At 43.3% G+C, this 12,803-nt stretch overlaps 1 protein-coding gene across 3 annotated transcripts in view; it reads left to right on the top strand.

The window, feature by feature from the left end:
* KCNK12 (potassium two pore domain channel subfamily K member 12) overlaps window positions 1–12,803 on the top strand; it is a 232,546-nt gene that overhangs the window by 43,811 nt on the left and 175,932 nt on the right. The window lies entirely within an intron of this gene.

The following is a 12,803-nucleotide window of genomic DNA, read 5'->3' as shown; positions in this document are numbered from 1 at the left end:
ACATCCAAAAAATTTGCCGATTCTGCACTATACACATATGTATATTTAATGCTAGAATCCATTGCATTAATGTCATTCATCATTTCCATGAACAATTCGAGGCCACCAGTCCAGATCATAAAGACATCATCAATGTAACGTGTATATATTTGAATATGTTGATTAATCACCCTCCGATCAAGGAACATACAATTCTCCTGTTCAAACATATACACGTTTGCATAAGATGGCGCCACTGGTGACCCCATGGCACAGCCACGAAGCTGTAGATAGTACTTGCCATCATGCAAAAAATAATTTCTGACCAATGTTAACTCCAACAATGATAAGAATAAATCCTGATCAAAACCAGACACAGCAGAATGTTTAGACAAAAACTTCTTCATGGCCATTAAACCTCCATCATGGGGTATAGAGGTGTACAAATTACACACATCCAAACAACACAACAAGGCACCCTTTGGTACTTCCCCAACTTCCAACAGTAATTTCAAAAAACTCGTCGTGTCTTTCAGAAAAGAGCATTGCAGCGGCAGAAGTGGTTGTAAGACACAATCCAATAATTGTGCCACGGGCTGATATAAAGAGTCACGTGCCGAAATAATCGGGCGACCAGGTGGCTTACACTTATCTTTATGCAATTTAGGCAGAGTGTATAACACAGGGACCTTAGGGAAATTCAACAACAAGACTTTAGACAACTTAAGTGAAATCATCTTATGTTCAACAGCATTATCGAGAATAAGTTGTAACTCATTGCGAAATTTCGTGGTGGGATCACTACTCAGTTGTTCATAGACTTCCACATCAGCCAACTGTCATGCAATTTCAAGACGATAATCACTAATGTCCTGTACCACAATCGCTCCACCTTTGTCTGCCGGCCGGATTATAATGTCCTCATATGAGGACAGATTTTTCAAGGCCAATGATTCAGCCCTAGATAGATTTTTATGAACCATTCCCGGAGCTGCCACAAAACGATCCACTGATTCATCGAGAAGTCTATTGAAAGTTTTCAAAGACGGATTGGTAGAAACTGGATCATAATTAGATCTAGAACATTTTTTAAGAAACTGATCAGAGATGGAAGAGTCAGGCACCATGACTTTATTTTGAAAATGTTCTTTAAGGCGCATATTCCTAGCTAATCTGTGATGATCTATTTTCCACAAAAACTCGTCGTGGAAATTCGTCGGCACGGGTTTCCGTTTATACAGGGCGGGCTGACTGCGGCCCTCATTGGAACCACCGGATAACCAACGGTACACACGGTTTTCTTCGTAATCTAGATCCACAGTATATTTCTTATTTTTTTTAAATTTAATCAATTCAGCCTTATATTGATCACACTGCTGATCAAGCTTATCCAGCCATGCCCGATTGGCCACATCCTCCAGCACCCTCTTGTGCTTGAGCTCAAACAATGCGATCTTAGATCTAGTTTGTTGTAACTCACGTCCAGTTTCATCAATAACCAATATTCAGCCCGCCCTGTATAAACGGAAACCCTGGCAAATGAAATTCCAAGGCCGTAATAGCCAACCTGTACCCACCGACACAAGTGATAGTGACTTTGTGATTTCTGAATCCGATGATACATCTGTGGGCAGGCGTATCCCTTTAGGGCAAGCTCCTCTGGAAACCACCAGTGTCCTAGAAGATCTGCCACCCGCAGGGGTGGGCAAAGGCAGAGGCAGCAGAAAAAATCCATCTTGCAAGAAACAGTAATCTTTAACTTGAGTAAAAGAGTATTTGATGAGACGGAGTTGAGGGTCCTTAATAAGGGACTGTCCTTCGTGCCGACAAATTTCCACGACGAGTTTTTGTGGAAAATAGATCATCACAGATTAGCTAGGAATATGCGCCATAAAGAACATTTTCAAAATAAAGTCATGGTGCCTGACTCTTTCATCTCTGATCAGTTCCTTAAAAAATGTTCTAGATCTAATTATGATCCAGTTTCTACCAATCCGTCTTTGAAAACTTTCAATAGACTTCTCGATGAATAAGTGGATCGTTTTGTGGCAGCTCCGGGAATGGTTCATAAAAATCTATCTAGGGCTGAATCATTGGCCTTGAAAAATCTGTCCTCATATGAGGACATTATAATCCGGCCGGCAGACAAAGGTGGAGCGATTGTGGTACAGGACATTAGTGATTATCGTCTTGAAATTGCACGACAGTTGGCTGATGTGGAAATCTATGAACAACTGAGTAGTGATCCCACCACGAAATTTCGCATTGAGTTACAACTTATTCTCGATAATGCTGTTGAACATAAGATGATTTCACTTAAGTTGTCTAAAGCCTTGTTGTTGGATTTCCCTAAGGTCCCTGTGTTATACACTCTGCCTAAATTGCATAAAGATAAGTGTAAGCCACCTGGTCGCCCGATTATTTTGGCACGTGACTCTTTATATCAGCCCGTGGCACAATTATTGGATTGTGTCTTACAACCACTTCTGCCGCTGCAATGCTCTTTTCTGAAAGACACGACGAGTTTTTTGAAATTACTGTTGGAAGTTGGGGAAGTACCAAAGGGTGCCTTGTTGTGTTGTTTGGATGTGTGTAATTTGTACACCTCTATACCCCATGATGGAGGTTTAATGGCCATGAAGAAGTTTTTGTCTAAACATTCTGCTGTGTCTGGTTTTGATCAGGATTTATTCTTATCATTGTTGAAGTTAACATTGGTCAGAAATTATTTTTTGCATGATGGCAAGTACTATCTACAGCTTCGTGGCTGTGCCATGGGGTCACCAGTGGCGCCGTCTTATGCAAACGTGTATATGTTTGAACAGGAGAATTGTATGTTCCTTGATCGGAGGGTGATTAATCAACATATTCAAATATATACACGTTACATTGATGATGTCTTTATGATCTGGACTGGTGGCCTCGAATTGTTCATGGAAATGATGAATGACATTAATGCAATGGATTCTAGCATTAAATATACATATGTGTATAGTGCAGAATCGGCAAATTTTTTGGATGTCCATATTGAGGTGATTGATGGTCAAATAACCACTGATGTTTATTCTAAAGATGTGGAGCGTAATTCATTCCTGCTAGCCTCAAGCCATCACCCATTGGCCCTTAAGAAAGGGTTACCGCTGTCACAGATGATGCGGGTGGCGCGTTTGATGAGTGATCGGTCACTAATTAGTGTTAGGCTAGATACCCTTATTAGTAAATTTCTTACCAGAGGTTATGATCACAAATTGCTGTTACAACACAAAGCCAAAGTGTTATCAATGCCCAGGTCTGAGCTGCTAAAACCTAGATGCAATAAAAATCAGAAATTGTTACCCTGGTCTAGTAGTTTCACTGTGGCTAGTCCTGTGATTAAATATGCTACAATGGCTTTGTGGCCAGTTGTGTCATCTGATCCTGAATTACCAGTGTTTAAAGATCTGAGGCCTGTTGCTGCTTTTAGACGCGGGCGTAATCTCAAAGATCATTTGATGGTGACGGATATTACTGGTAGAGGTGTTCCGAAGATTCCGAATGTGTATACTAAGCCACCTGGCTGCTATAGTTGTCATAACTGTATTACCTGTAAATTTTTGATGCAGGGCAGATCTTTTAGACATCCTCATAAGGATAAATTGTATGAGATCCGTCATGTATTGACGTGCTTGACTACGCATGTAGTGTACATCATATTGTGCCCTTGTGGCCTGTGCTATGTTGGCCAGACGACTCGCAAGTTTCGTGAGCGAATGGCTCTACACAGGTCTGCAATTAATTTATCATTGTCGGGAAGGGATATAGATCAACCCGTGGCCAAACATTTTAAGGCTATGGGCCATACATTATCATCCTTGCGTTACATGATGATTGATCATGTGAAGGAGTCTGCCAGAGGTGGCAATAGGGGTAAGGTGTTGCTTCGGGCGGAGGCACGCTGGATCTATAGACTGGATACTATTTACCCTATGGGTCTTAATGATAAAATTAATTGGAATTCCTTGATTTAATTATGACCAGATGGTGGTGTAGTGTAGCTTTAATCATGATCTGGTCCCCAAATTATTTAAAATAATTTAAAATAATTTAAAATATAATATAATATAAATATAATAATGCAATATACTAAATTATCTGCACTCTCTTGTTAGTATTCTATTATATGTTATAGTATTAGAGAAATGTTTTCATACTGTTTGATGCAGTTTTGATTCTGATCACATGTTTTTGTACTTGTACTGGTATTTTTTTGTGTTTTTCTCTGTGTGTTATTGACTGATGCTTTCCTCCTACTGGCGCTGGTGGTACTTCCGCATGCATGTGGGCGCTTCTGGTGTGAACCGCAAGCTGGGCGGTTGCTTAGCAGCGTCCTGTGCTGTCGGTCCCGGAAGTGCGTCATGAGCGTATGTGCTGATGGCTCGTGGCGCGTGTAGGAGGATGCTGGCAGTCTTGGTGGGTACTTATAGTGGGTAAGTGTCCTGTGTCATTGTTTGTAAGTGTGTCCTGACGAAAGGGCTGATGCCCTGAAACGTAGACCAATAAAGACACTGCTATGTGACATTTTGATAGAGCCTACCGAGTGCTGTGTTCTTTTGGACTGCTTGGATTATTAATCTACATTAGCACCTGGGCCAGTTGCGCAGTGAAGAGCGCTGAGTGCCGGCAGTTTTGGGACTATATATATATATATATATATATATATATATATATACATTACAACAAATAAAAGATTGGCGTTGAAAGTCTATCTCTATGTAAAGTCAGCCAGGTCTTAAGCACTAGAGTCCTCAAAAGTGGCTGGGACCGCTGCTCCCCAAATGAATAGTAAATGGATCCTGGATCTCTTAGGACGAATGGATCTAAAAAACAACATTTCTTTTTTTAGACAAAAATGCAAAGTCAAGTTTAAATAGTTATTATTTACATATTGTGATAATTAAAAAAAAAAAACATTTTTGGGGACATTTTTGAAAAAAATTGTTTTATAGTTTAAAAAAACTCTTTACTGTTCTGTATTAGCATTACTATATTTACATGCAGACATATATTATAATTATATATACCTATATAATAATTGCAGAAGGTTTGTCCCATCTCAATTAGAGATGTGCGCCGACCCCCGTGCTTTGGTTTTGGATCTGTACCTCCCTTGGTTTTGGATCTGGTTTGGTTTTGCCAAAACCGCCCTTCTGTGTTTGGTTTTTGGTTTTTGATCTGTATTTTTTCTAAAAAAAAATCATAAAAACAGCTAAAATCACAAAATTTGGGCCTGTTTTTGTTCCTACAGTATTATTAACCTCAATAACATTTATTTCCACTCATTTCCAGTCAATTTTCACCACCTCACAGCTCACTATATTGTTTTCATCCAGTTTAGGCCCAAAATTTGCACCAAATTAGCTGGCTGACTAAGCTAAGCGGCAGCACAAACACGTGGCAGTTCAACATGGCACATCAGGAAACAAATGTTTTTATTATTCAAGAGAGGCCTGAGGGAGTTGGAGTATGTATGTAGTTGAAGGCAGGGACAGAAGAGTTGATTTAATTAAATTTTTTGATTACAAAATAAATTTATGAGGGAGAAGGGGAAGCATTTACAATAAAAAATTTACTCATTCATATTCACATCAGTTCTTACCCCAGAAGAATCCTTGAGCAACATCCTGCTGCTAGGAGTGTTTTTTCTTTCATCCCAGAAGGGGACCAGGAAGACTTCTAGTAGTGCTTTCCAAAACAATTGACTGTTAAATAATCCTTTGCAAAGCTTCAACATGAAAAAGCATTTCCCAACCTGTACAGGGACATTAAAAAAACCTAGTTAGTGTCCTCCAAACTGCCACTTAACCAGCACAGATATGTGGACAAGAGCAAGATTTAAGATTTAAGGTGTCTTTCTTGAGAATCCTGCGCCTGCTTCTGCTGCTAGGAGTGGATTTTCATCCCAGAAGTGGACCAATAATAATAGTGCTACTGCTTTCCAAAACAATTGACACTTAAATAATCCTTTGCAAAGCTTCCACATGAAAAGCATTTCCAAACCTGTAGAGGGACATTAAAAAAAACATAGTTAGTTAGTGGCCTATAAACTGCTGTTGTACCCACTGTCCACTTAACCAGAGCAGATATGTGGACAAGCGGAACAGAGCAGCAAATGCAACATTTCAGATTTAAGGTTTAAGTTTTATGTTGTGTGTTTCTTAAGAATTCTTGAGCACCATGCCTGCTGGGAGTGGATTTTCATCCCAGAAGGGATGAAGACATTGTTTAGTCTTCCCAACAGACACAGATCTGAAGAGATGTAAAGAACTACTGGCAGGAAAAAGAGGCAATTTGGAGGCCCTTACACAAACTGCCTTTGCGTTACTTGAGCTGCCCACCTTCCAGTGTGTACTCAGAAAGAGTTTTCAGCACAGCTGAGAACCTTGTCAGTGATCAGCCTGGGACTACTTCCCCAAAATGTGAAAAAGATGATGTCCATCAAAATGAACTACAAATTCTAAGAGAAAGACCTTTACCTTCAATTATGTGCAAAAATTACAGAGGCAGCTGTAATGGTGGATTCTAGCGTGGACAAATTAATATTGTGTGAAGAAGATAATGTATACAGCACCCCAGATTATAACATCACCCACGCCTATATCGTCATCCCATCCTGTGTTGTGTATAAATTACAGCTTCGCTCCCAGTTAGATTGGGGATTCATTGTCCACTTTGGTGGATGTGAGCTCCATTTTAGTCCATATCACCACACCCCCTACACATCTTCTGACCTGTGCTACAGGAGGAGCAGCTGCACTCTGGAATACGGGTGCATGGAGTTGCCCCTCTGACTCGCTGAAACTCAGGTAGAGGGTCATGGGTAGGGAGTAGGGACACTATAATCAGAGAACGCAGTTTAAGCTGCTTTATTCTATTTTTTAAACCATATCCTCTATTTTCACATTTTGAAAATGTTTATGTGAATCTCAGTTGAGCCGTTTGTGATGTTTAATATATAATGCAAGTTATTTAGCATGTTCTTGTGGTCTTATAGCCGGCGTGTAGAGAGTAGACTAATCATTTATTCATGATTGAGGAAAGAAGTTAAAAGTTACATATTTTTATTGCTAACTGTGTGTTATTAAATTGTAAAATTGTGAAGTTTCCACTTTCAGTGTCACAAGATTTTTTTTTATGAATAAGAAAAGAATAACATACTGCGCTATCACTTACAGTATGACAGTTTTCTTTTATGAATACACAGCCCAGGGGCAAACGTAGGATTTGTAAGGGGAGGTTTCTGCATATGTATGTATGTGTATACAATTTTATATATATATATAAATATATATATATATATATATATATATGTTACCCACATGCCTCCCACACATGGATAGTTACATTTTTACAATGCATTGTGTAAGTATAGTTGTATTCCCAATTTGGACGGCCCCCCTTCTCCCCTCCCACACACAGAGACTCAAAGCAGATTACAGACACTTACACTGCACATTACACACATACACCTACACTGCACGTTACACACATACAGTACACATACACAAACTGCACATTACACACATACACACACTGCACATTACACACAGACACACCGCACATTACACACACTGCATATTACACACATACACACACTGCACATTACACACACTGCACATTACACACATACACACACTGCACATTACACACAGACACCTACACTGCACGTTACACACATACAGTACACATACACACACTGCAGATTACACACAGACACACTGCACATTACACACACTGCACATTACACACATACACACACTGCACATTACACACAGACACTTACACTGCACATTACACACACAGACACTTATACTGCACATTACACACAGACACTTACACTGCACATTACACACATACACACACTGCACATTACACACAGACACACTGCACATTACACACATACACACACTGCACATTACACACAGACACACTGCACATTACACACACTGCACATTACACACATACACACACTGCACATTACGCACAGACACTTACACTGCACATTACACACACAGACACTTATACTGCACATTACACACAGACACTTACACTGCACATTACACACATACACACACTGCACATTACACACATACACACACTGCACATTACACACATACACTTACACTGCACATTACACACATACACATACTGCACATTACACACATATACACAGGGGCGCCGAGAGGGGGGGTGCGGGTACAGACTACCCGGGCTTCCTGGGGGGCCCGGCGGGGGCCCAGGTCCGACGCCACCCCCCCTCCCTCACAGCAGCCCAGCACACAGCGTGTGCTGAGCTGCAGTTGGAGACTGCTCGTGGCTGCTGAGTAGCAGCCTCAGCAGTCTCCTATGCCTGTGCGGGGGAGCGATCACACTGATCGTGCCCCCCCTGGCTTTGCGCCGGGCTGAGGGGGCTCAGAGCGCCCCCCTACACGGCGCTGCAAATCTTTTTTATTTATTTATTTTTTGGCAAGGGGGCATGGCCACGCCTCCCGAGATTAGGCCACGCCCCCTATTACCGGGGCCCGCCTTGGCTCTTGGCGGCCCTGCATACACACATTGCACATTACACACATACAGTATACATACACACACTGCACACTACACACATACTGCACATTACACACAGACACTTACACTGCACATTACAAAAATACACACACTGCATATTACACACATACACACACTGCACATTACACACATACAGTATACATACACACACTGCACATTACACACATACACACTGCACGTTATACACACATACACTTACACTGCACATTATACACATACAGTACACGTACACACACTGCACATTACACACAGACACTAAAGGTGCGTATACACTAGACGATATGCTCCCTGAGCGATATCGTCTAGTGTGTCCCCGGCAGGCTGTGCTCAATGTCGTTTATGACATTGAGCACAGTCGCTGAACGATATCATTAACGATATCGTTCAGCGCCGGGCTCTCTCCCCCATTCCCTGACATGCAGCAACCTGACGAGATCGTCAGGTTGGCCTGCATGTCAGCCCGATGAACGATGATGACGAACGACCCGCGGGAACGCGCGTCGTCGCTATCGTTCATCTTTTTGGGCTTAAAAATGGACGATAAAGTGGGCGACTGAACGATAACGATATCGTTATCATTCAGTCGTCCACTTTATTGCCCAGTGTGTACGCACCTTTACACTGCACATTACACACAGTCACTTCCACTGCACATTACACACATACACACACTGCACATTACACACAGACACTTCCACTGCACATTACACACAGACAGTTCCACTGCACATTACACACTGCACATTACACATATACACATACTGCACATTACACACAGACACTTACACTGCACATTACAAACATACAGTGCACATACACACACTGCACATTACACACATACACTTACACTGCACATTACACACACAGACACTTACACTGCACATTACACATATACACACACTGCACATTACACACAGACACTTATACTGCACATTACACACAGACACACTGCACATTACAAACAGACACTTATACTGCACATTACACACATACACTTACACTGCACATTACACACATACACTGCACATTACACACACAGACACACTGCACATTACACACAGACACATTTAGAGCAGATTACACACAGACACTCAGAGCAGATTACACACTGACACTTGCACTGCACATTACACACAGACATTTGCACTGCACATTACACACAGACATTTGCACTGCACATTACACACTGACACCTTGCACTGCACATTACACACACTGGACTAAAGACCATCAGAGCTGGCAGGTACCTGTGATGTTTTTTGTGGGTGTGCTAATTACAAGCTGTCTGGACTTGAGCAGATGAGGAGGAGTGCAGTGAGTGACATCACTGGCGCTCAAAGGCACATGGGAGCTGTCAGGGAGGAGCTGCAGCCGCAGCAGCTCCCCTGCACTGCTCAGCCATCTCCATGGCTACGCGGAAGCTGACGATTCGGAGCTCACAGACCTCACCGGCCTGATGAGACAGAGACAAAGCTCTCTGTCTCACTTTAAAAAACAAATAATACTTGTGCACTGCGGGGATGGACTGGCCTGGCAGGAGGGGTTTCTAGGTACTCAGAACCCCCCCTGCGTGCGCTACTGCAGCCCCTGCCCCTGGATGGGCACAGCAGCCCCTGCCCTGGATAGACACAGCAGCCCCTGCCTTGGATGGACACAGCAGCCCCTGCCCTGGATGGACACAGCAGCCCCTGCCCTGGATGGACACAGCAGCCCCTGCCCTGGATGGGCACAGCAGCCCCTGCCCTGGATAGACACAGCAGCCCCTGCCCTGGATGGACACAGCAGCCCCTTCCCTGGATGGACACAGCAGCCCCTGCCCTGGATAGACACAGCAGCCCCTGTCCTAGATGAACACAACAAACCCTGGATGGACACAGCACCCCTGTCCTAGATGAACACAACAAACCCTGGATGGACACAGCAGCCCTGCCCTGGATGGACACAGCACCCCTGCCCTGGATGGACACAGCACCCCTGCCCTGGATGGACACAGCACCCCTGCGCAGCTAAGTTGCTGATAAGTGTGGCTAACGCGCACACACACACACAGAAAAAAACACTTATTAATTTGTTGGGGTTTTTTTACACTGGGGGTGGGTGAAGAGCACCCCTGATGGACAGAGCACCCCCTGGACAACACTGCAGCACCCCATATGGACTGCAGTAACACAGGAGCCACTGAAGCCCCCCTCTTCTATCTGCAGCACAGCTCCTAGTATAGATAGAGTCAACACAGCCCTTATGGACAACAGGCACAGCCCAGCCCAGCACAGCAGCCAGCCCCTATGGACATTGGACAACAGCCAGCCAGCCCCTATGGGCATTGGACAACAGCCAGCCAGCCCCTATGCACAGCAGCAGCACAGCCCCTCACTTGCATCCTCTTCACTCAGTCTCCACAGCCGGAACCTTTAAACTATCCAAAACCCGTGAGAATCTGACAGCGGGATGATGACGTTTTGCCTCGCTTTGAGATCCGAGTCAGGCGGGAAAACCTGAGCCAACTCGGATCTCGGCTTGGATCACTAAGTTTGGGTGGGTTCGGATCTCTGATATCTGAACCCGCTCATCTCTAATCTCAATGGACGCACAGTGAATGACTGGGCGTGCACCAGTGCACCACCAGCGGCTGCCATTGCAAGGGAAACGGGACAGGCCTAGAAGAGAAACGAGGTAAGCATGGGAGCTGAGGGGGGAGATGGTTTGATACGAAGTGATGGGGGAGGCATAGCTGCTAAAACGAAGCAGTGGCATAGCGGGAGGAGGGGGGTAGGGCAGAGTGGACGGTAGGATGAGTCGGATTGGGAGGAAGAAACAAAGACTGGAATATACCTTACCTTCAGAAGAAACCGTAATTGCAACAGGCAAAGAAACGCATCAAAGACATTTTATTGAGACTCTATGAACCAGTCCTGACCCCCCACAGGCTTCTGAGCGATTGCAAGAATCCTACAACACAAGCCTTTTGGTAGCGTTGGGAGCTATACGAGGTTCTCCCTACAACACTGACTACCTGTATCTGAGCCGGCTAGGAGAACTCTGTGCTGTGATCGTCAGTACGTCTTATCTGTTACAGTGTCAATTGAGGACGTGTTAAAGCCTATTGTTCCATGATCACATAGACTATCTCCTTGTGCTGAGGAGGCGGGTGTGTGTTTACACTTGAACCAGCTGCTGTGATTGAGTGGCTTGCTGATCAATGGGACGTCTCCTTATAGAGTGTCCGCTCTCTATTTGTACCGGAGTCGCCACCCTATGTGATTAAGTAGCCTGGAATAAGGAGACAGGGCGATCGCTCCTGTTATAATAAATTGTGTTCCTTCTGACGAATCGGACCCACGAGTAATTCCCTCTCTTTGGAGTGCAATACAATGACAATGAAAACAAATGTTTTATTGGTTCCCATGCTTTTCATGTGGATTTTCATTAGTAGGCAATATTAGTAAATATCCCTATTTTAAGGTTATTTACAAATTGCAAAATATAGGGGGTTGGAGGCAATGCATTTTTTTTGTCTGCTTCATGCCAAGCAAAGTGCTCATCGTCTGCGTGTTTTCAATACGACTTTTGAAAATTACCTTTTCGCCCCCTTTCCTTATTACATTATTCTCTCTTTTCGGTATAAGGAGCACAGGCATGCATATTCTATATAGTGCTCCTCCCTTTCACCTTGCACAAATGCTTCTGCAGTGTCTAGCTCTGTAAAACTGCGTGCCAGAGCAGAGACCTACGTGCACTTGCGCAAATAGAAGTGTCTGTCAGCTTAAAGATTATTTTTGCATTGCTCAGGGGGACATTTATGTTTTTGAAATGAACCTACATAGATTCACTTACGGAACTGGCATATTGATGGTGAGTATGCTGCTAAATTTAAAGCGGCAATCAGTTATAAGGCTGGTTGGCGCATTAAATTAGCTGCAAACTTGACGAAATCATGACGGTTCTGTAATCTCAGAACCTATTACATAACCCCCATGGCGTGTCCCTGGCAGCAGAATTTTGGGAGCTGAAAATTGTTGCAATAAAATGGCAATTTACTTTGTGCAAGTTAAATAGGCAATTTCTGTTTTGTTGGTTTAATAGTGATTAAAGTTAATATAGTTGCCTCTATAGTGTACACTACACTAGCACTAGCACAAATGTTAATGTCAGCTAGTATGTAAGGGATTGTTGTCTCGTGGAAAAAATTAGTCAGACAGACCCATGGTGGTAACGGCTAG

Source organism: Taudactylus pleione, unplaced genomic scaffold (genome assembly GCF_031769625.1).
Source record: "Taudactylus pleione unplaced genomic scaffold, aTauple2 ptg000522l, whole genome shotgun sequence".
Classification (NCBI taxonomy): domain Eukaryota; kingdom Metazoa; phylum Chordata; class Amphibia; order Anura; family Myobatrachidae; genus Taudactylus; species Taudactylus pleione.
Note: the sequence above shows the minus strand (reverse complement) of the source record. Positions and strands in the feature narration are given on the sequence as shown.